Source organism: Sciurus carolinensis, chromosome 1, assembly GCF_902686445.1.
Source record: "Sciurus carolinensis chromosome 1, mSciCar1.2, whole genome shotgun sequence".
NCBI classification, from domain to species: domain Eukaryota; kingdom Metazoa; phylum Chordata; class Mammalia; order Rodentia; family Sciuridae; genus Sciurus; species Sciurus carolinensis.
The window spans coordinates 20,698,271-20,720,999 of record NC_062213.1 but is presented as its reverse complement, the minus strand read 5'-3'; the positions used below and the strand labels follow the sequence as shown (position 1 = coordinate 20,720,999).

At 40.9% G+C, this 22,729-nt stretch overlaps 1 protein-coding gene across 4 annotated transcripts in view; it reads left to right on the top strand.

Annotated features, from left to right (window-relative positions):
* Nucleotides 1–4,679: 4,679 nt before the first annotated feature.
* Col14a1 (collagen type XIV alpha 1 chain) overlaps nucleotides 4,680–22,729 on the top strand; it is a 213,879-nt gene continuing 195,829 nt past the window's right edge. For all 4 annotated transcript variants that reach the window (XM_047519065.1, XM_047519058.1, XM_047519081.1 and 1 more), the window contains exon 1: nucleotides 4,680–4,916. The gene's annotated coding sequence lies outside the window, so the exon portion shown is untranslated. The remainder of the gene's footprint in view (nucleotides 4,917–22,729) is intronic.

Genomic DNA, 22,729 nt, shown 5'->3' with positions numbered 1-22,729 from the left:
TTGACTTTAAAAATTACATGTGTGAATTATTTTCATAAAATAGTAGAAAGCTGAAATAACCCATGTGAGCTCTCCCATGTATGAGTCCTTCTTTTCAGGGTATTATTGTTACATGAAAGAGTCTTGCTTTTTTAGGTGATATGAAATCTAGCAATATCTGCCACTGACTTTTGGTGGGGGGATTTGGACAGTGATTGGATCTCAGATTCTTCATTGTAAAGCACAAGAGGTTTGGCACGTATGTAATCACTGGCCTGTGCCAGCACTATTATGGTATGAATAGAACCTTTTATGCAACATGCACACACTGACAGAATGCTGTCACACACGAAAAACTTGGCAGCTGTCAAAGTCATGGCTTTGATGTGGGCCATGGAGCTCAAGAAATGAAGAATGTCTTAAATCACTGGTCCAAGACCAGGAAGGGCAATTATGAGAAGAGAACTCTAGTACATTAAGGAAAGAATAAGACAACATGGTTTGAACCTCTGGAATGATTCTTACCTTGCAGAGCTAATGTAATAAAATAGAGTAATGTACTTCACCACCACACTTTGCAAAACAAAAATCCTGTATAGACATCACTTATGTAATTTGGAAAGCCATTGGCACACTATAGGAGGAAGAGCTCTGACCTGGGAGCTAAGACTTCTGCATTCTCATGTTGATTTCTGGGGAAACTTGGACAAGTCCTTTGTCCTAGCTTCAGGACTGGGAAAGTAAAGGATGACTTGGGTGAATTTCTCCCATTAGCAAAAGGGGGAGGGGAAATCAAACCTGGCGTAAGTAGGGTTGCCCATGGAACTGAGAGCCAAACTTCACAAAGGACAGGAGCCAGGTGTTCAGGAGCTTGGGCAGCACTGGTATCCCAGAGATTGAGCAACCAGGATGGAACATGGACTCATTCAATCAGCATGAATGCCTACAGCCAGACTTTAGCAGGGAGCTAGAGGCCCTCAGCTGATCTGAGGACCTGTTGGGTCAAAGAAAAACCCAGGTAGTGGTCCCAGGAAGGTGATAATAGAGAGGATATTCAGGGTTGTGAACCAGCAGCTATCCACCAACTGGCCTGGAAGCATTTCGATATTTTAACAACCTGTAAGCTACTTTGGAGTGCTCCTACCAGATGCAAGAGCAGCACCTGAGAGTAGGGAGCTATCATTCCTTCCGGTCTCACTGTTAGGATGAGTTGAGATAAAAGTTCAGCTAACATGTTTTTCTACCCTTGCTTCCCACCACTTAATATTCATATTTGAGGGAGGGAGGAGAGTATTTGGTTGGCTTGGTTTACAGCTTATGCCTACACTTGGCTGGGGGAAACAGGGCATCAGCACCCCAAATAGTAGCCACCCCCCAACATCCCTGAAACTGTATCCAATGGAGTGGAGGCAACTTCCAAAGGAATGTAGAGCTTTTCATATCTCACTCTAGGGTGAGATACAAAGTGTTGAACAGCTACTATGGCAGGGGCATCCATCAATTAGAAAGAACATGGATCCTTGAATTTGGGGCAGGGTCCTGAAGTTAACTGTTACCAGCTATGCTGCTGCAAGATCAAGGCAAATGCAAGCGTGGCAGGAGCAAGAAGTTAACATTGAGGGGGGAACCCCAGAACAGGGATTGGGGACTTGGGCCCTGGTGATTGGTCATAGCCTTGGGCCCTGGTGATTGGTCATAGCCTGGTTCTTATCTTCTGATTGCATATGAAGGGGGAAGGGATGCTGGGCTTGAGGGGATCACAGCTGACTGACAGAGGCATTGAGGTGGAACTGCAAATAATTCATTCAGCTGGGCACTGTGGTTTGCTACATGCTTGAGATGTGATGGTATAATTGGTTTTCATTATGACTAGGAGATAGGGTGGATGCAACTGGAGTTTGGCCTATGGGACTAGGAATGATAAATGTTCTACAGAGTTTGGGGCAGTAGTCCTGCTGTCCTGCCCAAAATGCCAGCAGCACTTCTCGTAAGAAGCATTGAGAGGCTGGGTTTTAGCCAGTGGTAGAATGCTTTCCAAAGAGGCCCTGGGTTGGATACCAAGCAACACACACACACACACACACACACACACACACACACACTACATTGAAGAGAGAATCAGAAGGAACTGCTGAAGAGAGTATAGCCACATGCAATGGGCAGAAGGGGTAGAGTACCATTTGAGTAATGTAGTTTCCATAAATCCCTGTCATTGAATTCAGTGACAATCCCCTAAGATTTAATTAACTACCCTCTTCTTACATATGAGGAGTTAGGGTTAAAGAGGCAAAATACCTTTAGTAGGGAGAAAACAGGCAAAGGATAGTCTTTCAATTTAGGTTTGAGTCCAAAGACTTCCTGCAAGATTTCAGGGGACTAAGAGGAGTGTGTGTGTGTGTGTGTGTGTGTGTGTGTGTGTGTATGAGAGAGAGAGAGAGAGAGAGAGAGAGAGAGAGAGAGAGAGAGAGAGAGAGAGAGAGAGAGAATGTCCTTGGAGAGAAATAGGATTATAGTCATGTTACAAACTCAGGATGAGACTCAGCTGTGGGAAACTGGAATTCTTAGATAGAAAGGAGAAATATTTGTGCAGTATCTTCTGGTCTTGGTGCTATGATTCAGCACCCCTCAGAAGCAGACTCTGAGGAAAGACTTTAAGATAAATGTTGATTAAACACTCCTCCAAGGACTGGAAATTTACACACCACCGAAACTATATGGAAAACCGATCGAAACCAACTAAGTGGAGCTAACGTTAACTAACATTTATTTACTAAAAAGTTAAAGAGATAAAGGAAGGATGAATTCAATTTTTTAAAAAATAAGATTTTATGTCACTAAGTCAATACAAGTCATGTAAGTTTTTTTAATTTAACAAACATGCTTTCTTGTTGATTATGGAATTTTGCGCATGTATTTTGTTTTAAAACCATCAGGTAATCAATCTTCTTTTCTCCATTTTCTGTAATTAAGCAATTGTGCTCCCCCTTCGTCTTTTACCTTCAACCTGTGCTAACGTACAACTATCTCCCCCAAGGGAATTACCAGAAAAGTCGGTACCAGTCATCAGCATCTTGGTAAGAATGAAGAGCATAAGAGCAAATTTTCGTTAGTTAAGTGGGGAATAGAATAAGCACTTGTGTGTGTGTTGGGGGAGAGCTAACCAAAGTAGTAACTGTCTCCAGGAATAAAAACTCCATTTAGGGAATGCTACTTGTCTATGGCGTGAGTTGCTAGGCATCTTTCTAGTTCCCGCCCTATTCCGAATCCCGCGCAGACACCAGGTGGCGCTGTCGTCGCTCTGGCAGGACTGCGTCGAGAGTCCTTGGTGGGCGCTGCTGTTGTAAAAGGCTGCGCGGGCCGTCTGACCCCACAGAAAGGCGTTCAGTGAAGCGCGGAAGCAGAACGGCGCCTTACTGAGGCCGCGCCCTGTGGTTGAGCAGAAGCCAATTTCCACCCCGACCAAGGGACGCAGGGCGGTGGCGGGAGTTGAAGCCCGCCCTTTCCACTCCAACCGCACCACTGAAGGTGAAGTTCAAGAGCATGGGCAGGGGTGCAAACCCTCAAATTGGAGGAACGCAGAGGAGGCGGCTCTCTGCAGTTTGGATGGTTGGAGTGCGGGAAAGATCACCTTGCAGGGTGTCAAACGTTACAGCCCCTTTCTGCTGGATTCTCAGCTGAGCATGATGGAGGCAGGTTCCAGGGCTTTCTAAGGGTACCCCTTGCCCTTTCTCTTCTTTTTCACCAGCCGCCAAAGGCTGGTGATGATATACTGTCTTTTCAGTTTTCCAAGGCAAGAAAGTAATTTCTCACAAAAATAGGGTCTTGGTAAATTCTGTTTCTACGCAACTCCTCAAACATTTGTGAGTGAACCACAGTTTATGATGTAAAGAATTGGATGCATGGGATTTGTTAAGTAGGGTTCAAAAAAATGGAAAGATGACTTCTTAAGAGGGCCCTAGGGAAGCAGCGCCTGGCTCTAGAGCTCCTCTGGTTGATTATTCACGTCTCAGGGTAGAACCTCCCAAAGGATGATCCGCATGGATCAGAACCAGAACCACCAGGTGTTTGATAAACGCAGTCCCTGTCAACCAGAATCTCTGCGAGTGGTGCAACCACATGAACCTGTCGCTATTCGTCTTTTTATTACCAACAAAAATGGCAATTTAATACCCCCAGATGATTCTTCTGTATGTTAAAGTTTGACAGTCATTGCTTTGGCGTTTATACCCCACTTGGACTTGTTCGGAAGAATAGGAAAGACCTAAGGGGGCCTTTATAGGCACGTAGTCTTTAAGGCGAAGGAAAGGCGGGTCTTTGGGAGGGGAGAAGTGGACTCATAGCACCTGGAAACAGGAGGGCACAAGGCCTTCCAGAGCGCTCAGGGGGTCTGTTTTAGGAGATTTGCTGTAGCTTCTGTCCCGGTGGAGGGGAGAAAGTGGCTTGCTCCTGGTGCACTACACACAGCTGCGGTGCGTACCTGGGGCGGCCGCCAGGTCTTGAGGAGAGAGGGTGTGTGGCATGGGTCTGGCTGCTCTGCTTCTCTTGTGGGGCGGGGATGCGGGAGAGGAGGAGAGAAAGTGGGGGACGCTGGGGGCTTGGGCCTGCCTCCCACCTCCTCACCTCCCGCCCCCAAGGCCACCGTCCGCTTTATAATTGGCTGCCCAGAGCCCTTCCTTTTTCTCTTATCTGCCTGGGCGCACAGCGGGAGGGAAGCGCTGCAGAGGCGGAGGCACCTCCGGGCGGCCAGGAGTGGGAGCCGGGGAGAGAGAAAGCGACAAGGAGAGTGAGAAAGGCTAATAGAAAAAAATTATTATTATTATTATTTTAAAGGGCAGGGAAGCAAACAAGGACAGTGCGCCGCTGGGAACCAACTCGCGGCGGGTCTTCCCTAGTTGCCAAGAGGTTCCCAGCCTGGGCTGGAAGCTTGCCTTTCACAGGTGAGGTCTTTCTCTGCTCTTCTTTGGCTTGGTTTGGGAAAAGTATTTTCGCAGGAAAGGAAAAGTGGAGAAAGCGAGCCACCTGCAGACGCAGTGCAATTGCCTGTACCTTCTCTGAACGCGCGCTCCCAGGATGGCGTGGGGATCTTTGTGGTGGGATAAGAACGTGCACCCAGATGCCTCTTCGCCAGGCTCTCTGGGCAGCAAGATGGGTGGCACTGCGTGATGGGGGTGCAGCGACAGTGGAGATACTGTGGCTCCTGGGTGCTTCCTCTGTGCTTGCGTGCCGGGAGCGCGAGGCTGGAAGAAGCGGGATTTGGCTGCAGGAAGGTGGAGTCCAGTGTTTCAAAAGGGTTTTGTAAAGGCGACTAGCAGGCAAGGGGCTTAGGGATTTGTCTTGAAGAGTTGTGTGTGCATAGTGAACACACTGTTCTTACTTAGATTGTATTTGGTGTCGCTTGGGAGAGCAGCCTATGGAGATCGTGGGAGACAAAGCTCACCCAACCATCTAATGCACTGTCACAAATTTGGGTAGCGGAGGAACAGGCGCTGGGCGCTAAGGGGAGCAACCGGGCAGAGCGCATTGGTAGAGGATGGTGGCGCTAACGCGCTCCTCCAAGTCTCTGCTGCAGGAACCCCGGACGCTTCCTATGCTTTGCATTGTGTCTGAATCCAGGAGGCTGGGGCTCTGAGTTCACCTCCATGCTCTGATGTTGGAGGATCCTCTCCTCCTAGCTTCTTCATCCTCACTTCTTTTCTGTCATTCCTCTGGATCCCTTCCTACTTTATGTCCTTTAGTACGCAGCACCTGGGCGGAGAGGCATCCTCAGAACCTGGAGTTCAGAGCACAGTGCATACAGTTCAGGCAGAACAGGGCAACGGCTCGGTCAAGAGGAGCAGCGTGGGTCATTAGAGTAACCTTAGTCACCGACTAGGACCTGGAGGTTGCCTGCAAATCTGAGATCACAGAATTCTGTGGTTGCTCAGCTGACTTTGGAGCTGGCTTAGGGAATGGGTCCGAATGAAGCTTGTGTGTAGCTCTCACGGGGCCTGTATTTCCCCTGAACATAGTTTCTGGGGGGTTACTGTTGACAGTTCCATTCCTTCGGAAAGTTTTGGACTCCCTTCTGTAACTTTTGGAGAGTCCTCTGCTGGTGGCAGCTAAAGGAGTGAGGGTGGGGCGGAAAAAAAGAGGATTAAGGGACTTTGGTGGCTCTGTGGAGAGCAGACTTGAAAATGAGTTTTCCTGATCCTCCCTCCATAGAAGCATAGGACCTCTCATCGTCAGATGACCAGGAGGCCACTTGACATTTGCAGCATGGTAAAGAGGCCACATGCCAGTTCAGTTCAGTAAACAGGCTTAAGCTTCGTGCAATAAGGAGGTTGGGTGTTCGACTGATGACAAGGTAGTTTAGTGCCGCAGGCAGAGAGCTCGCTGGTCAATGAAGAATGAATGCATGAATGAATGAAATTTGGAGTTCTGGTTGCTCAAAAGAGCAATTTACATGGATCTCCTATGAACAAGGATTCAGTGGCTTGCTTGTTGTAAGACAAACTTTGGGGTAATTTTGTTTTAAAAACATCTTTTATGAGAATTAATTCCCATACCAAACAATTTGCCCATTAAATTGTACAGTGCACTGGTTTGGTTTTTAGTCTATTTGACTCTTAGTATATTGGGCAACTATCATCATAATTTAAGAACATTTTAGCACCCCTAAATAAATACCTATTAGCAGGATTATATGCCTATAGTTGAACTTGATGTAGGATTATATACCTGTAGTAAAATGCCTATAACTGTGGAGTGAGCAGTGACTCCACAATTCTTCCCAACATGCCACCCTGGCTTATGGTTTTCATATGAATGGGACTATATAATATGTGTTATTTGTGACTGAGTCTTTCGACTAGCAAGATATTTTCAGGCTTCATCCATGATGCATAGGATGTATTTTACACTCTCCATAATATTGGGCACCCCCTCCTGCTGAGGAGGCTGGAGCCAGAATAGACCTGAGCCTCCACTGAAGCCCTGACCTCCTGCAGGTCCCTTTGAAAGGAGGAGCCACAATGGCAAGGCCTCTTAGTAATTCCCTGGGCAGGATTCCTTGGAACCTGTCAGGATTCCTGGAGCAGTTCTGGATGGGTCCCAGGCTTCAGGATTGATGGGAGGAGTTCTTTGGCCCTTATCCTACTGCTAACAGTCCAGCTGAGGATTTCAGAAAATGCTTGGGGCCTTCCATGCTTTTCAGAATCAGCCAGGGTCAGCCTTAAGAATGGTTGAGCAAACTGATATGATTTAAGGGGGACTAAGGAGAGACCTCAGCCTGTGAAGAAAGACCCCTTGGGGTGTTCTCCCTTTGGACCTAAAATATTTCCCAGGGTCACCTAGTAAAACACAAAGGTCTTTTGCTTATTTTCAGTGAACAGTCTCTGCAGCGATGTGACTAGAACCACGTTTGCCATCAGTCTTATCCGAATTCAGCCAAATGACTGCTCTTTTCCTGGCTGATGCAGTATAAACTAAGATTCCTTTAAAGAGACAAGAGCTGCCTTGAATTGCTGCAGGCTGAGGCATTGCTATTTAAACAATATGGGGCTAACAAATTATTTGGGATTATGGCAGTTGTTGAGAACAAAGTTATTGGTAAATGAGACATAAGATGATTCCCCCAGGGGAATTGGCAGTGGAGTGGGAAGTGGGGGGGTTTAAAGAGAATTGACAAAAATAAACTTTCTTCTTGAGAGATTTGCTTCCAGATAGTGCTGGAAGTCAGGAAAATAATCATTCTCCTTTACTCCTTCTATAAGTAAATAAAAAGTGGCAGGTATCTAGTTTCTTTGAACTTTGAGTGTAAACTGTTTCCTGTTTCTGTGGGGGTGACAGGTATATGTGTGTGTGTGTGTGTGTGTGTGTGTGTGTGTGTGTGCATGTGTGTGTGTCTGTGTGAATGTGTGTTAGAAATTGTGTTACTCAGCTTTCTATCACTGTAACAAAATGGCTGAGATAATGAACTTATAGTAGAGAAAATGTTTATAGTGGTTTATAGTTTTGGGGGTTCTAGCCTATGAACAACTGGCCCTGTTCTTTTGATCCTGAAATGAGGCAGTATGTCAAGGTGGGAGCATATAGTGAAGGAAAATCACAGGTCTGGGAGTTAAAAGAGAGAGAAAGAGAGGAGGGGGTCTATGCTCTCACAATCGCCTTCAAGGGCATACCCCAATGACCTAAAGACCTTGCACTGTGCTCCTCCTCCTAAAGTTTCCACCACTTTCCAATAATATGCCCTGAGGACCAAGCCTTTAACTCATGGGCGTTTGGGGTACACATGATCCCAAAGAGCAGAAGTATTGACAAAGTTATTTGTTAGGCATCTGCCCTTTTTTCTTTTAGAAACTTACTTGTCTTTCCTGAACTTGGAGAAATAACTGTTTCTCCTTTAGTGATGAAACCACTGAGCCTCATGGAACTAAACTATTTTTTGTGGGATTAAGGTTAAGATGATTAAGAAAAGTCCATATGGAATTTGAACTCAGATCACATTGGACACTTTCTTGAACAGCTTCCCTGCTGGGGAGTCACTTGTGACTGCAAGTGACTTGGGAATGATGTGACTGAGGCCACACACTCTAGGAGCTGGAGCAGAGCATGGAAGGCAGACCGAGATGAGGGAGATGCGGGCTTGCTGCCTCTGTGCTCCTGCGCATGTTCCTTTACATCTCTAGCTTTAATTTTCCCATCTGGAAAACTGGGATAACAATAGCCATTTTATAGGGTTGTTTAAGGTGATTTAGTCCAGAGCCTGGAAGACAACAATGATTTCTCTTTTCTCTTGCTTCTTTTTTTCTTTTCGCTTAAAATTTCTTTTCACTATTTTCTTTCCTGGCTCTCTTGTTTTGTGGGGATAGTGAATAGAAGGGAGAGTGTATGGGAAGTTGAAAGGGTTGTGTGTCTGAGCTAAGATTTAGAGCTGAGTCCCCGTTTCCTCAAGGTCACGTTTTACCAGTGTACCTGTCGCACTTTCTACCCATGGGCCTTTGTTGGAGCTCCCCGGGTGGGTTTTTTGTAACTTTGAGTTTTAGGGAGCAGTGTTTGATCTCTTTCCCCCGACCCCAGGAATTGCTTATGAAAACTGGTCCAGAGAGAGGCTGGACTTGGCCAATTCTGTCAGAATGTCTTAGGACACATCTGTCTAGGGGCAGTCAGGGGAGCCTTAATGGGTCGAAGCTCTGTTCCTGGATGACTTTCTGTCTCTGCTTTTGCAAAGAGAAGAACACTAAATCGATCTCCAAAATGATATTCTACTGCTGATTTTTTGCTCTGCTTTTCCTGCACCCCCCAGTCTGGCCTTCTGTCATGTACTGGCATTGTGCTAAACATTCAAAATAGAGCAGTGGGTAATGTACTTTGTTAAGTAGAAATGAATATAACCAGCTAGAGTAGAGTATTAAGTGCTACAGAATGAGAAATAAAGATTATTCCTATAGGAACCAAACCAAACCAAAACAAAACATTTGATCATAAAAGTGGAAAATCAGGGAATCCTTCCTGCAGGAAAGGATGTCTAAGAGATGCACAGCTACCTTTTATACTGACTATAAGAGATTGTGGTTAAAAATAATATTCCATTCTTTAAAAGAGAAGCTATGTCAGTCCTTAAAAACAGAAAGGGTGAGGGAGTATGGATAGGAGCCAGATGATGGAACATTCCTGTGTCAAGGAACTGTCAGTCCAATTTGCCATATTTTTGGAACAGCTCTGGCTCCTATCACATGGAATTTAGAATATCTAGTTTGAGACTGTTGGAGCAGATGCATTTCTGAAGCTAATGTACAGTTAAATGTCATGCATTTGAGTAACTCATAGGACTGCTGACTTAATAGCATTAATGTCATTTAAAAAAGTCAGCCCCTCTGGGTCTATGCCCTCCGGAGAAGAAAACAGCACCCTTTTCCCTGGGTAGCACAGCTCTGCATGGAGGCACACGCCAGCAAGCAGAGTGGCTGACAATTTCAAGCATCGTTACCCTAAACCAAGTACAAATTGTGCAGTACTTCAGCTTTGGACCATATGGGCATCAGCCCTGAGCATCCAAACATTGATATTTAACTCATTATCCATTGGTTGCTCCTTGCATATGAGAATTTGTTTAATTATGGGTTAAACTGCCCATCTGGAGGTATTGTAGTATCCCATACCCAGACAGTAAGAGCAATTACCATGGCCATGAAGTTTACTGGAGAGTCCCAGTGGGAGGAAGGACAGATGCATTTGTTGGAGGCTTGGTTGATGCTCCTGCTAGTTGGTGCCCACCAGGAATTGCTTCCAGCTCCTGAGGTGATAAAATTGTGTCAGGATGCAAATCAAATAGATTGCTAAGTACACTGTGGTTTCAGCTGAGGTATTTTTCCATGGCAAAGCTTTCCTGATGAAAGAAACAGGGCAATTTTTCAATTTATTTTTGGAATAAGCACCTTATCTCACTGTACTAGCAACAGTTTAGAGACTGGCTTTTTGCAGTAATGCCTGTTGAGGGGACAGTGGCCTGCATCCTTCTGTCTTTATCCTTCTGTCTTTCTGTGTTTCTTCTGCCTCGTATCCTCTTCTTTATCACTTCCCTTTCTCTTCTCCTTTCTCTCACTACCACTTCACTATTTCCTTTCTCTTCCTTTTTGATGTTTCTGTCTTGTGCAAAAATTACCATGAATTTGAGCCTTTTGTCTTTTAAAAAGCAAAACAAGATGAGCCCCAATACCCAAGATAAGAAATGAGACTGGAAAACAATCACAAAATTACAGGAAATTAAAACTTTGGTAATTAAATAGTTATATGCCAGTAAATTATAAAATCTGGATAAAATGATTATTTTTAAACAGAATATAAATCACTAAGATTTACCCTAATTTATACAGAAATTATAAATAAAAAGGCACAAACATGAAAAAGCTATAAAACTTCATCTCCCCCAAAGTACTAATCCCATGGTTTTGCAACAGCATGCTAACAAAAATGTGAAAAACCAATAATGCCAATGTCTTGTTATTACAACCATTGCATTGTATGGTAGGTAGAAAGAAGGAAGACTGAAATTTTTTGTAAAACCATAAAAATAAAACTAATATAAAAACTTGACAGTATAATTAAAAAGGAAGCTATAGGCTAATCTCACTTACTGGTCAGTCAGTATAGTTATTAATAGCAGATTAACAAAGAGAACCTAGTAATACATCAAAAGAATGATCCACAATGATTAAGTGTCCAATGAAAGTCAGTATTAGAAATTAATTAATATAATTCATTGTTGTAGGAGGTTAAAGAAAAAAATAATGTAATCCTTTCTGTGTAGCCCTCTACAAAAATTTAGCATTTTGTCAGATTGATAACTCAGTAAGATCTACGCAGATGGCTCTTTACTTAACATGATAAATTTATAACAGTGTATATGCATGTTTTTTACCTGCCTGTGTATCCACATATTATTAAAACCAAAGTCATGTAAAAGAAGCATGTCTATGAAAAGATAGAACAAGATAAGATGTCCACTATTAATACTTTGGCAAAGTAGCCAAGGCAGGAAATTTGGAATGTATAGGAAAGCCATCATTTGCAGAAAAAGTTGAGGAAGTGAACTGTTATAAACTTTGAGACTTTGGAAAAAAGGTTAAGCTATTATCAATACTAAAAATCTTTAATAAAATGATAGATTACAAAACTAATATTAAAATAAAGTTTTATTAAGCAACAACTTGTTTGAAAAAAATAGCTAAAGAAAAATCTATTCATCCCACAAACAGTGGCGCAGGAGACTGAGGCAGGAGGATCACAAGTTCAAAGCCAGCCTCAGCAACTTAGTGAGACCCTAAGCAACTTAGCGAAACCCTGTCTCAAAATAAAAAAATAAAAAAGGAATGGAGATGTGGCTCAGTGGTTGACTATCCCTGGACTCAATCCCCTGGTTAGAAAAATAAAATAAAATAAAAACCCATTTACATAAGAAATAAAAATAAAAAATATCTAGAAATAAATTTATTTGATAAATTTATATGACAAACTACATAAAATACCTGTGAGGAAATGAAAATGACTTGAATAAACAGAATAAATATCCACCTTGATGGATGGAATATTATTTAAAAGTCACCATATTTAAATTGATCTAATTTACCATAATCCCAATTTTGAGGAATTTGGGTAACCAGACAAGAATAGTCAGAAAGAATGTTTAAAAGGAGATAGTAAAACACATCATAAAATGTTGATATTTATAATTATTTGGTAGTCCCTCATGAATGGACAAATCAATAGAAAATAAGATATAATATTTCTAATGTGTATACAAAAGACAGATTTGTCCATAATTGGTATGGGAGTAACTGGCTAGACACCAAGGGGGGGAAAAGTTAAAACCTTTATATTTGCATCATAATGAATTTTAGTAACTAAAGATTTAAGTATGAAAATTGAAAACATAAGAATAATAAGAGAAAATATGGGGAAATGCTATAGTTCTATTTGTTTTGGGCTATTATATAGAAATAGAATTGACTTTTGACCATCTATGTCCTTCAACCTTTCTAAATTTACTATTAGATCAAATAGGTTTTAAATTTTTTGGTAGTTTTTTTAGGATTTTCCTTGTAAAAAATCATGTTAATTGTGAATAAAGACACTTTTACTTTTTTCTTCTCACTCTTTTTTTTTATTATTGTAAACAAATGGGATACATGTTGTTTCTCTGTTTGTACATGGCGTAAAGGCATGCCATTTGTGTAATCATAAATTTACATAGGGTAATGTTGTTTGATTCATTCTATTTTTTCCCCTTCCCCCCCACCCCTCCCACCCCTCTTTTCCCTCTATACAGTCCTTCCTCCCTCCATTCTTGCCCCCCTCCCTAACCCTAACTCTAACCCTAACACTAACCCCTCCCACCCCCCATTATGTGTCATCATCCACTTATTAGCGATATCATTTGTCCATTGGTTTTTTGAGATTGGTTTATCTCACTTAGCATGATATTCTCCAGTTTCATCCATTTGCCTGCAAATGCCATAATTTTATCATTCTTTATGGCTGAGTAATATTCCATTGTATATATATACCACATTTTCTTTATCCATTCATCAATTGAAGGACATCTAGGTTGGTTCCACAATCTGGCTATTGTGAACTGAGCAGCTATGAACATTGATGTGGCTGTATCTCTGTAATATGCTGATTTTAAGTCCTTTGGGTATAGGCCAAGGAGTGGGATAGCTGGGTCAAATGGTGGTTCCATTCCAAGTTTTCTAAGGAGTCTCCACACTGCTTTCCAGAGTGGCTGCACTAATTTGCAGCCCCACCAGCAATGTAAGAGTGTACCTTTCTCCCCACATCCTCACCAACACCTGTTGTTGCTTGTATTCTTGATAGTCGCCATTCTAATTGGGATGAGATGGAATCTTAGGGTGGTTTTGATTTGCATTTCTCGTATTACTAGAGATGTTGAACATTTTTCCATATGTTTGTTGATTGCTTGTAGATCTTCTTCTGTGAAGTGTCTATTCATTTCCTTAGCCCATTTGTCGATTGGATTATTTGCATTCTTGGTGTAGAGTTTTTTGAGTTCTTTATAGATTCTGGAGATTAGTGCTCTATCTGAAGTATGATTGGCAAAGATTTTCTCCCACTCCGTAGGCTCTTTCTTCGCATTGCTGATAGTTTCCTTTGCTGAGAGAAAGCTTTTTAGTTTGAATCTATCCCAGTTATTAATTCTTGCTTTTATTTCTTGTGCTATTGGAGTCCTGTTGAGGAAGTCTGGTCCTAAGCTGACATGTTGAAGCTCTGGACCTACTTTTTCTTCTATAAGATGCAAGGTCTCTGGTCTGATTCCAAGATCCTTGATCCATTTTGAGTTTAGTTTCGTGCATGGTGAGAGATATGGGTTTAGTTTCATTCTGTTGCATATGGACTTCCAATTCTCCCAGCACCATTTGTTGAAGAGGCTATCTTTTCTCCATTGCATATTTTTGGCCCCTTTGTCTAGTATGAGAAAATTGTATTTATTTGGGTTTGTGTCCGTGTCCTCTATTCTGTACCATTGATCCACCTTTCTATTTTGGTACCAATACCATGCCGTTTTTGTTACTATTGCTTTGAAGTAGAGTTGAAGATCTGGTATTGCGATACCCCCTGCTTCACTCTTTCTGCCAAGGATTGCTTTAGCTATTCTGGGTTTTTAATTCTTCCAGATGAATTTCATAATTGCTCCCTCTATTTCTGTAAGGTACATCATTGGGATTTTAATTGGAATTGCATTGAATCTGTATAGCACTTTAGGTAGTATGGCCATTTTGACAATATTAATTCTTCCTATCCAAGAACATGGGAGATCTTTCCATCTTCTAAGGTTTTCTTTAATTTCTTTCTTTAGTGTTCTGTAGTTCTCATTGTAGAGGTCTTTCACCTCTTTTGTGAGATTGATTCCCAAGTATTTTATTTTTTTCAAAGCTATTGTGAATGGGGTAGTTTTCCTGATTTCTCTTTCTGAAGATTCATTGCTTATGTATAAAAATGCCTTAGATTTATGTGCATTGATCTTATATCCCGCTACTTTACTGAATTCACTTATGAGTTCTAAAAGTTTTCTGGTGGAATTTCCTGGTTCCTCTAAGTATACCATCATATCATCAGCAAATAGGGATGGTTTGAGTTCTTCTTTTCCTATTCGTATCCCTTTAATTTCTTTGGTCTGTCTAATTGCTCTGGCTAGAGTTTCAAGGACGATATTGAATAGAAGTGGTGAAAGAGGGCATCCCTGCCTTGTTCCAGTTTTTAGAGGGAATGCTTTCAGTTTTTCACCATTTAGAATGATATTAGCCATGGGCTTAGCGTAGATGACCTTTACATTGTTAAGGAATGTTCCCACTATCCTATTTTTTCTAGTGTTTTGAGCATGAAGGGGTGCTGTATTTTATCAAATGCTTTTTCTGCATCTATCGAAATAATCATGTGATTCTTGACTTCAAGTCTATTGATATGGTGAATGACATTTATTGATTTCCTGATGTTGAACCAACCTTGCATCCCTGGGATGAAACCCACTTGATCATGGTGCACTATCTTTTTAATATGTTTTTGTATGCGATTTGCTAAAATTTTGTTGAGAATTTTTGCGTCGATGTTCATTAAGGATATTGGTCTGAAATTTTCTTTCCTCGATGTGTCTCTGTCTGGTTTAGGTATCAGGGTAATATTGGCTTCATAGAATGAGTTTGGGAGGGTTCCCTCCTCTTCTATTTTATGGAATACTTTGAGAAGTATTGGAATGAGCTCTTCTTTAAAGGTTTTGTAGAACTTGGCTGAGAACCCATCTTGTCCTGGACTTTTCTTTGTTGGTAGGCTTTTGATGACTTCTTCTATTTTATTGCTTGAAATTGGTTTATTTAAGTTGTGTATGTCCTCCTCGTTCAGTTTAGGCAATTCATATGTCTCTAGAAACCTGTTGATGTCTTGGAGATTTTCTATTTTGTTGGAGTATAGATTTTCAAAATAGCTTCTAATTATGTTTTGTATTTCAATCATGTCTGTTGTGATATTTCCTTGTTCATTCCAAATTTTAGTGATTTGGGTTTTCTCTTGTCTTCTCTTTGTTAGTGTGGCTAAAGGTTTATCAATTTTGTTTATTTTTTTGAAGAACCAACTATTTATTTTGTCAATTTTTTGTATTGTTTCTTTTGTTTCAATTTCGTTGATTTCAGCTCTGAGTTTAACTATTTCCTGTCTTTACTACTTTTGGTGTTGGTCTGTTCTTCTTTTTCTAGGGCTTTGAGCTGTAGTGTTAGGTCGTTTATTTTTTGAGTTTTACTTCTTTTATTAAATGCGCTCCATGAAATAAATCTTCCTCTAAGTACTGCTTTCATAGTGTCCCAGAGATTTTGATATGATGTTTCTTTGTTCTCATTTACCTCTAAGAATTTTTTAATTTCCTTCCTAATATCTTCTGTTATCCATTCATCATATAATAGCATATTGTTTAATCTCCAGGTGTTGGAGTAGTTTCTGTTTTTTACTCTTTCATTTATTTCTAACTTCAATCCATTATGATCTGATAGAATACAAGGTAGTGTCTCTATCTTCTTGTATTTGCTGACATTAGCTTTGTGGCATACTATATGGTCTATTTTAGAGAAGGATCCATGTGCTGCTGAGAAGAAAGTGTATTCGCTCTTGGTTGGATGGTATATTCTATAAATGTCTGTTAAGTCTAAATTATTGATTGTGTTATTGAGATCTATGGTTTCTTTGTTCAATTTTTGTTTGGAAGATCTGTCCAGTGGTGAGAGAGGAGTGTTAAAATCACCTAGTATTATTGTGTTATGGTCTATTTGGTTTCTAAAATTGAGAAGGATTTGTTTAACATACATGGATGAGCCACTGTTTGCGGCATAGATGTTTATGATTGTTATATCTTGCTGATTTATGCTTCCCTTAAGCAGTATGAAATGTCCTTCTTTATCCCTTCTGACTAACTTTGGCTTGAAGTCCACATTATCTGAAATGAGGATGGATACTCCAGCTTTTTTGCTGAGTCCATGTGCATGGTATGTTTTTCCCCATCCTTTCACATTTAGTCTATGGGTATCTCTTTCTATGAGGTGAGTCTCTTGCAGGCAACATATTGTTGGATCTTTCTTTTTAATCCAATCTGCCAGTCTATGTCTTTTGATTGATGAATTCAGGCCATTAACATTCAGGGTTATTATTGAGATATGATTTGTATTCCCCGTCATTTGGTTCATATTTAAAATTTTATTTATTTATTTATTTATTTTTTGACACATCTTGATTCCTCCTTTATTTGACAGTTCCTTTAGGGTAATTCCTCCCTTTGCTGATATGCTTCTTTGTTTTTTATCTCTTCTTCATGGACTATTTTGCTGAGAATGTTCTGTAATGCTGGCTTTCTTTTTGTAAATTCTTTTAGCTTTTGTTTATCATGGAATGATTTTATTTCATCGTCAAATTTGAAGGTAAGTTTTGCTGGGTATAAGATTCTTGGTTGGCATCCATTTTCTTTCAGAGCTTGAAAAATGTTGTTCCAGGCCCTTCTAGCTTTTAGGGTCTGGATTGAAAAATCTGCTGATATCCGTATTGGTTTCCCCCTGAATGTAATTTGGTTCTTTTCTCTCACAGTCTTTAAAATTCTGTCTTTATTTTGTATGTTAGGTATTTTCATTATACTGTGCCTTGGTGTGGGTCTGTTGTAATTTTGTGTATTTGGAGTCCTATAAGCCTCTTGGACTTGATTTTCCATTTCATTCTTCAGATTTGGGAAATTTTCTGATATTATTTCATTGAATAGATTGTTCATTCCTTTGGTTTGTTTCTCTAAGCCTTCCTCAATCCCAATAATTCTCAAATTTGGCCTTTTCATGATATCCCCATAGTTCTTGCAGATTCTGTTTATGATTTCTTACCATCTTCTCTGTTTGTTCAACTTTGCTTTCGAGATTAAATATTTTGTCTTCAATATCTGAAGTTCTGTCTTCCAGGTGTTCTATCCTATTGGTTATGCTTTCTATGGAGTTCTTAATTTGGTTTATTGTTTCCTTCATTTCAAGGATTTCTGTTTGTTTTTTTTTCAATATCTCTAACTCTTTATTGAAATGATCTTTTGCTTCCTGTATTTGCTCTTTTAACTGTTGATTGGTGCTATCATTCAATGCCTGCATTTGCTCTTTCATCTCATCATTCAATGCCTGCATTTGCTCTTTCATCTCATCATTCAATGCCTGCATTTGCTCTTTCATCTCATCATTTGCTTCCCTAATCATTTTAATTATGTACATTCTGAACTCCCTTTCTGTCATTTCTTCTGCCATGCTGTCGTTGGATTTTATTGATGTAACATCTAGATTTGTTTGGGGCATTTTCTTCCCTTGTTTTCTCATATTGTTCAGGAATCAGTGGGTCATTAAGATATTGCAGATTTCCTCTATCGACTTATAATGTCCCTGAAGATTGCTAGTATATCCCCTCTTATCCTTTAGTAGCCTGCAGTCTTGAAGGAAGTTGATAATGCGGAGCTCCACGAAGAAGCTGCCTCTCTAGGGGTGGTGACCCTCAGGTGGCGTATATTCCCTGCTAGTGGGCAGAGGTGCCTCCACTTGTTGACCAATGGTCATCCAATGGGAACTAGACTGCGGGCTGAGGCAAGGCTTGTTTGTGCCTGTGTCTCTGGTTTTACCGTCCCTGTGGGAAAACCTCACCCGGTAGGGAAGACTCACTCAGTGGGGCCGTCTTGCTGATCAGTTCCCCTCCTAGAGGTTCCCCTCCATCTACAACTACCGCCTGGGCTGGGCTGTCTTCCTCTGCAACTTTCCCAGGGGCCCGTACCTACCTCCTGGGCCTGGGAGCCTCACCCTTCGCAGGCGAGTCTCCTTAGTCTGCCTCTCCCAGAGAATCCACCCGCAGTCCTGGAAACTTCGCTCCGCTCCAGGCGTGTCTCTGTGCGGCTCTTCCAGCAAGAAGCCACCTAGCTCCTGGGACCCTGCTCTGCACCTAATCGCCTGGCTATGCGGCCCCTCCTCTGAGCCGCCACCTGGAGCCCCATACAATAGCTCCAAGACCCAGAGACCCGCCACACACCTCCTCCTCCGGACAGTGGCCGGGTTTCCGACGTAGTCACTAGGAGCCCAAGCAATTCACTTCGTGTCTCCTCCTCCCGCCAACCGCCCGTAGCCCTAGGCAGTCACTCCAAGTCCAAGTGACCCGCCCTGTTCCTCCTCCTCCTCCTCGGGGTAGCCCCCCGGGTGTTCAGGAGCGGTGACTCCGAGACCAAGTGACCCACCACGCTCCTCCTCCAGGCAGGCCACCGGTGTTCAGGATCGGTCGCTTTTAGTCCAATCAACTCACCACTCGCCTCCTCTGGCAACCGCCTGTGGCTCTGATGCAGTCACTCCTAGACCAAGCGACCTGCCGCACTTCTCCTCTTCCTCCGGGCAACCACCCGGTGTTCAGAAGCGGTCGTTCTGGGTCTAAACAGCTCGCCACGCAGCTCCTCCTCAGGCAGCCGCCTGTGGCTCTGATGCAGTCACTCCTAGACCAAGCGACCTGCCGCACTTCTCCTCTTCCTCCGGGCAACCACCCGGTGTTCAGAAGCGGTCGTTCTGGGTCTAAACAGCTCGCCACGCAGCTCCTCCTCAGGCAGCCGCCTGTGGCTCTGATGCAGTCACTCCTAGACCAAGCGACCTGCCGCACTTCTCCTCTTCCTCCGGGCAACCACCCGGTGTTCAGAAGCGGTCGTTCTGGGTCTAAACAGCTCGCCACGCAGCTCCTCCTCAGGCAGCCGCCCGGAGCCCAGTGGTTGCTCCGAGTCCAAGCGCTGTGCTGAGCCGCCTCCTCTACGATGATACCAGTTGTCTGTGTTTACCGCTCCAGCAGCGGGAGGGGCGTCTCGCTGAGCAACTCTACTTCACAAAGTTCCCTGCGTTCCAGGGCTACCGCCCCATCCGGGACACCTCCCCAATGGGAGAGACTCACCCAGCGGCTTTGAGTTGGTCCCAAGTCTCTCACTATCTCCTCTTTTGAATCTTGCGTCCTGGAGCAACGTGAAATGCAGCCGCCCCCTAGTCCGCCATCTTGAAACCCCCCTCTTCTCACTCTTTTATATATATTTTTTCTTGTCTTATTGCACTGGCTCAAACCTCTAGTACAATGTTCAGTGGAAATTGAAATAGTTAACATCCTTGTCTCTTCTTCATCTGAAGAAGATGGAATTCATTATTTCACCATTAAATATAATATTAGGGGTGAGTTTTTCATAGATTCCCTTATCATATTGAAAAAGGCTCTTTTATTCTTAGAGTACTGAATTTCTTTTTAATTTTGAATGGGTATTGCTTTTTCTCAAATCATTTTTCTGTATCTATTGAGATGATAGTTTTTTGTCTGTCAACATGATACGGATATTGATTTTAAAATATTAAATCAAATTTTACATTTCTGAAAATAAACCCCACTTGGTCATCATTATTATTATTTTTATATATTGTTGAACATTATTTGAGAATAACATTCCTTTTGTGAAGGAGTTTGTATCTATAGTTATGAGGGATATTTTGCATGATTTTGATTTTATATAGTGATGTTTGGTTTTGATAGGTTATATTAGCCTTTACCTCTGTTTTCTGAAAGAATAGGATTGGTGTTATGTCTTCCCTAAATATTTCATAGAATTTACTAGTAAAGTTATCTGGGGCTATAACTTTCTTTGTGAGAATAATTTTAATAAAAATTCAATCTTCTTAATAGATATAGGACTGCTTGGATTTTCCATTTCTTCATGTATCTCTTTCAGCAAATTGAGTTTTCAACATTTTTTTCCTAGTAAACTAAATTGTTGGATTTATAGTCATACACTTATTAGTATGTTACCCTTTTAAAAAATCAACAGTTTATGAAATAAGTAATGATATTCTCTTTTATTACTTGAATTGTTGATTGTGTTTTCTATGTTTGTTTCTTGAGCACACTTTCTAAAGGTTTATAATTTTTATTGATGTTTTGAAAAAGCAAATTTTGACTTTGTTAATTTTCAATTAGTTTTATATTTCATTAATTTTTGCTTTTTCTTAATAGCCTTCATCGATTTAATTTTGATTTAATTACTCTTCTTTTTTGGAGTCTTCAAATGGAAAGCTAGAGTGTTGATTTCAAATCTTCTTTTTTATATAAACATTTAAAATTATTGATTTCTCTAATTCCTTAATTGCATTTCACAAAATTTTATGAATTTTCTTTAAATTTTCATTCCTTTTGAAATATGTTAAAATTTCCAGTTATTTCCTCTTCAACCCATGCATTATCGAGAACCATGTTGTTAAATTCCCAAGTATTTTGAATTTATAAAGGTTCTTGATTAATAATTATTTTAAATTTAATTCTTTTGTCAGAAAACATACTTTGTAAGGTTTCAGTTTCTTGAAATTTATTGTGCTTCATTTTTTTGGTACAGCATCTGGCCTATTTGGCTATTTTTTCTTGGTACACTTGAAAAAAATGTACATTTTGCAGTTGGGTAGATATAGTAGTATTCAATAAATATCAAATAGTTGACGGAGTTGTTCAAATTTTTACTAATATTTTGCCTATCTGTTTAATTCCTCAGAGGAGTATTAAACCTCCAGTTCTCCTCATGAATTCTTTATTCTGATCAGTTTTGGCTTCATATATTTCTATTATTAAGTGCATATGCATTTATGATTAAGTTGTTCTGATTAACTGACCCTTTGTCATTCTGCAATGTCCAGGGTTTGAGGGGGTTTTATGCAGTTTTTGCCCCCTCCCGCACTGTGGCTCACTCTTTTATGACATTTCCCTTCTCATTTCCATCTCTCTGGCATTTCTGAACTTTTCACCCTAATAAGGTTGCTGTGCCTTTTGCCTGGGTACAGGGAAAAGATGTAAGGAGCCACGTCATGCAAAGGGGAGAGTTTCCTCATGAAGAGACAGACTAACTGCTAAGCTGACAGTAATAGGAGTAGATTTTCTTTATTCCTTCCTAATTTGGCATTTTTTTCTATGTCATTATCATGACATTTCCAGATTGGTAATATTGATTTTCATCAGTGCTTATTTAAAAATTTTTTATTGATACATGATAATTATACATAATATTGGAATTCATTGTAGCATATTTATACATGCACATAATATAATGTGGTCAATTTCATTCCCTGGTACTTCCCCTTTCTCTTCTCTCCCCTCCTCCTTTCCCTGTTCCCCTTCCTGTACTTTACTGGTTCCAGGGCTTATTTTTAAGGAGACCTCATTAGCTAATCCTGAAAATGCTCTTTATGATTCTGTCTGTGAGGAGGATGGTATTTTCAGTGTAGAGAAGAAATAAGGAATACCTAAAATGTTTTATTTACTGGGGTGATATATTGGGCCTATTTGTTGTTGTTGTAACTGTTTTTGTTTTTGAATTTTTAATGCTGTATGACCTAGATTATCAATTGACTGTAAAGTTCTTCCATAAAGTGAATATTAAAATATTAATATTAGTTGGGGAAGGCAATTTAGAGGCCATATGATCACTGCCCCAAATTGGATAACATCTTTTATGGATAAAAACTTACCCATCTTATGTCCCCAAACTTATAGTAAAAGAAAATAAACCCAGCACAGTGGCACATCCCTGTAGTTCCAGCAACACAGGAGGCTGAGGCAGGAGGATTACAAGTTCAAGCCCAGCCTCAGCAACTTAGGGAGACACTGTCTCAAAATAAAAAAGGACTGGGGTTTAGCTCAGTGGTAGAGCACCCCTGGATTCAATCCCCAGTACCAGTAAACAAATAAACAAACTACTTTTATCATTAGAATTAGAATTTGGATTTGGATCAGACCACTGATCCAAGTTTTGTTTTCAAAAGTTGCACAAAAGAAACCAATTTTATCTTTTGAATGAAAGCTCTTCACATATATGAAGATGTCTATTATGTATCTCTGATTCTTAGTTTTCCTAGGTTTGAAGCCTACTTAATTATTACCTTTCCTTCAAACTTTCTTTGCATGAACCTGTCAACTAACTGCTAAGTCTTTTTCTAAGTCAGTGTATTGCTCTTAAGTCAGTTTTCTCACATTTTCATACAGTTGATTATTTTAAATCTCTATAGAACTCTCCTCTGTAGAGTGATAAAAATGGGTAGGAATGTATTTCAAAAAATCTAAAGCAAGTCACTCATGCAAATAATTGTTGTGTCTGTACTCATCTGAATCTTCAGTTTCTGTTTAAGCCTTTCTGCCAAGTAAGTCCCACAACCTTAAT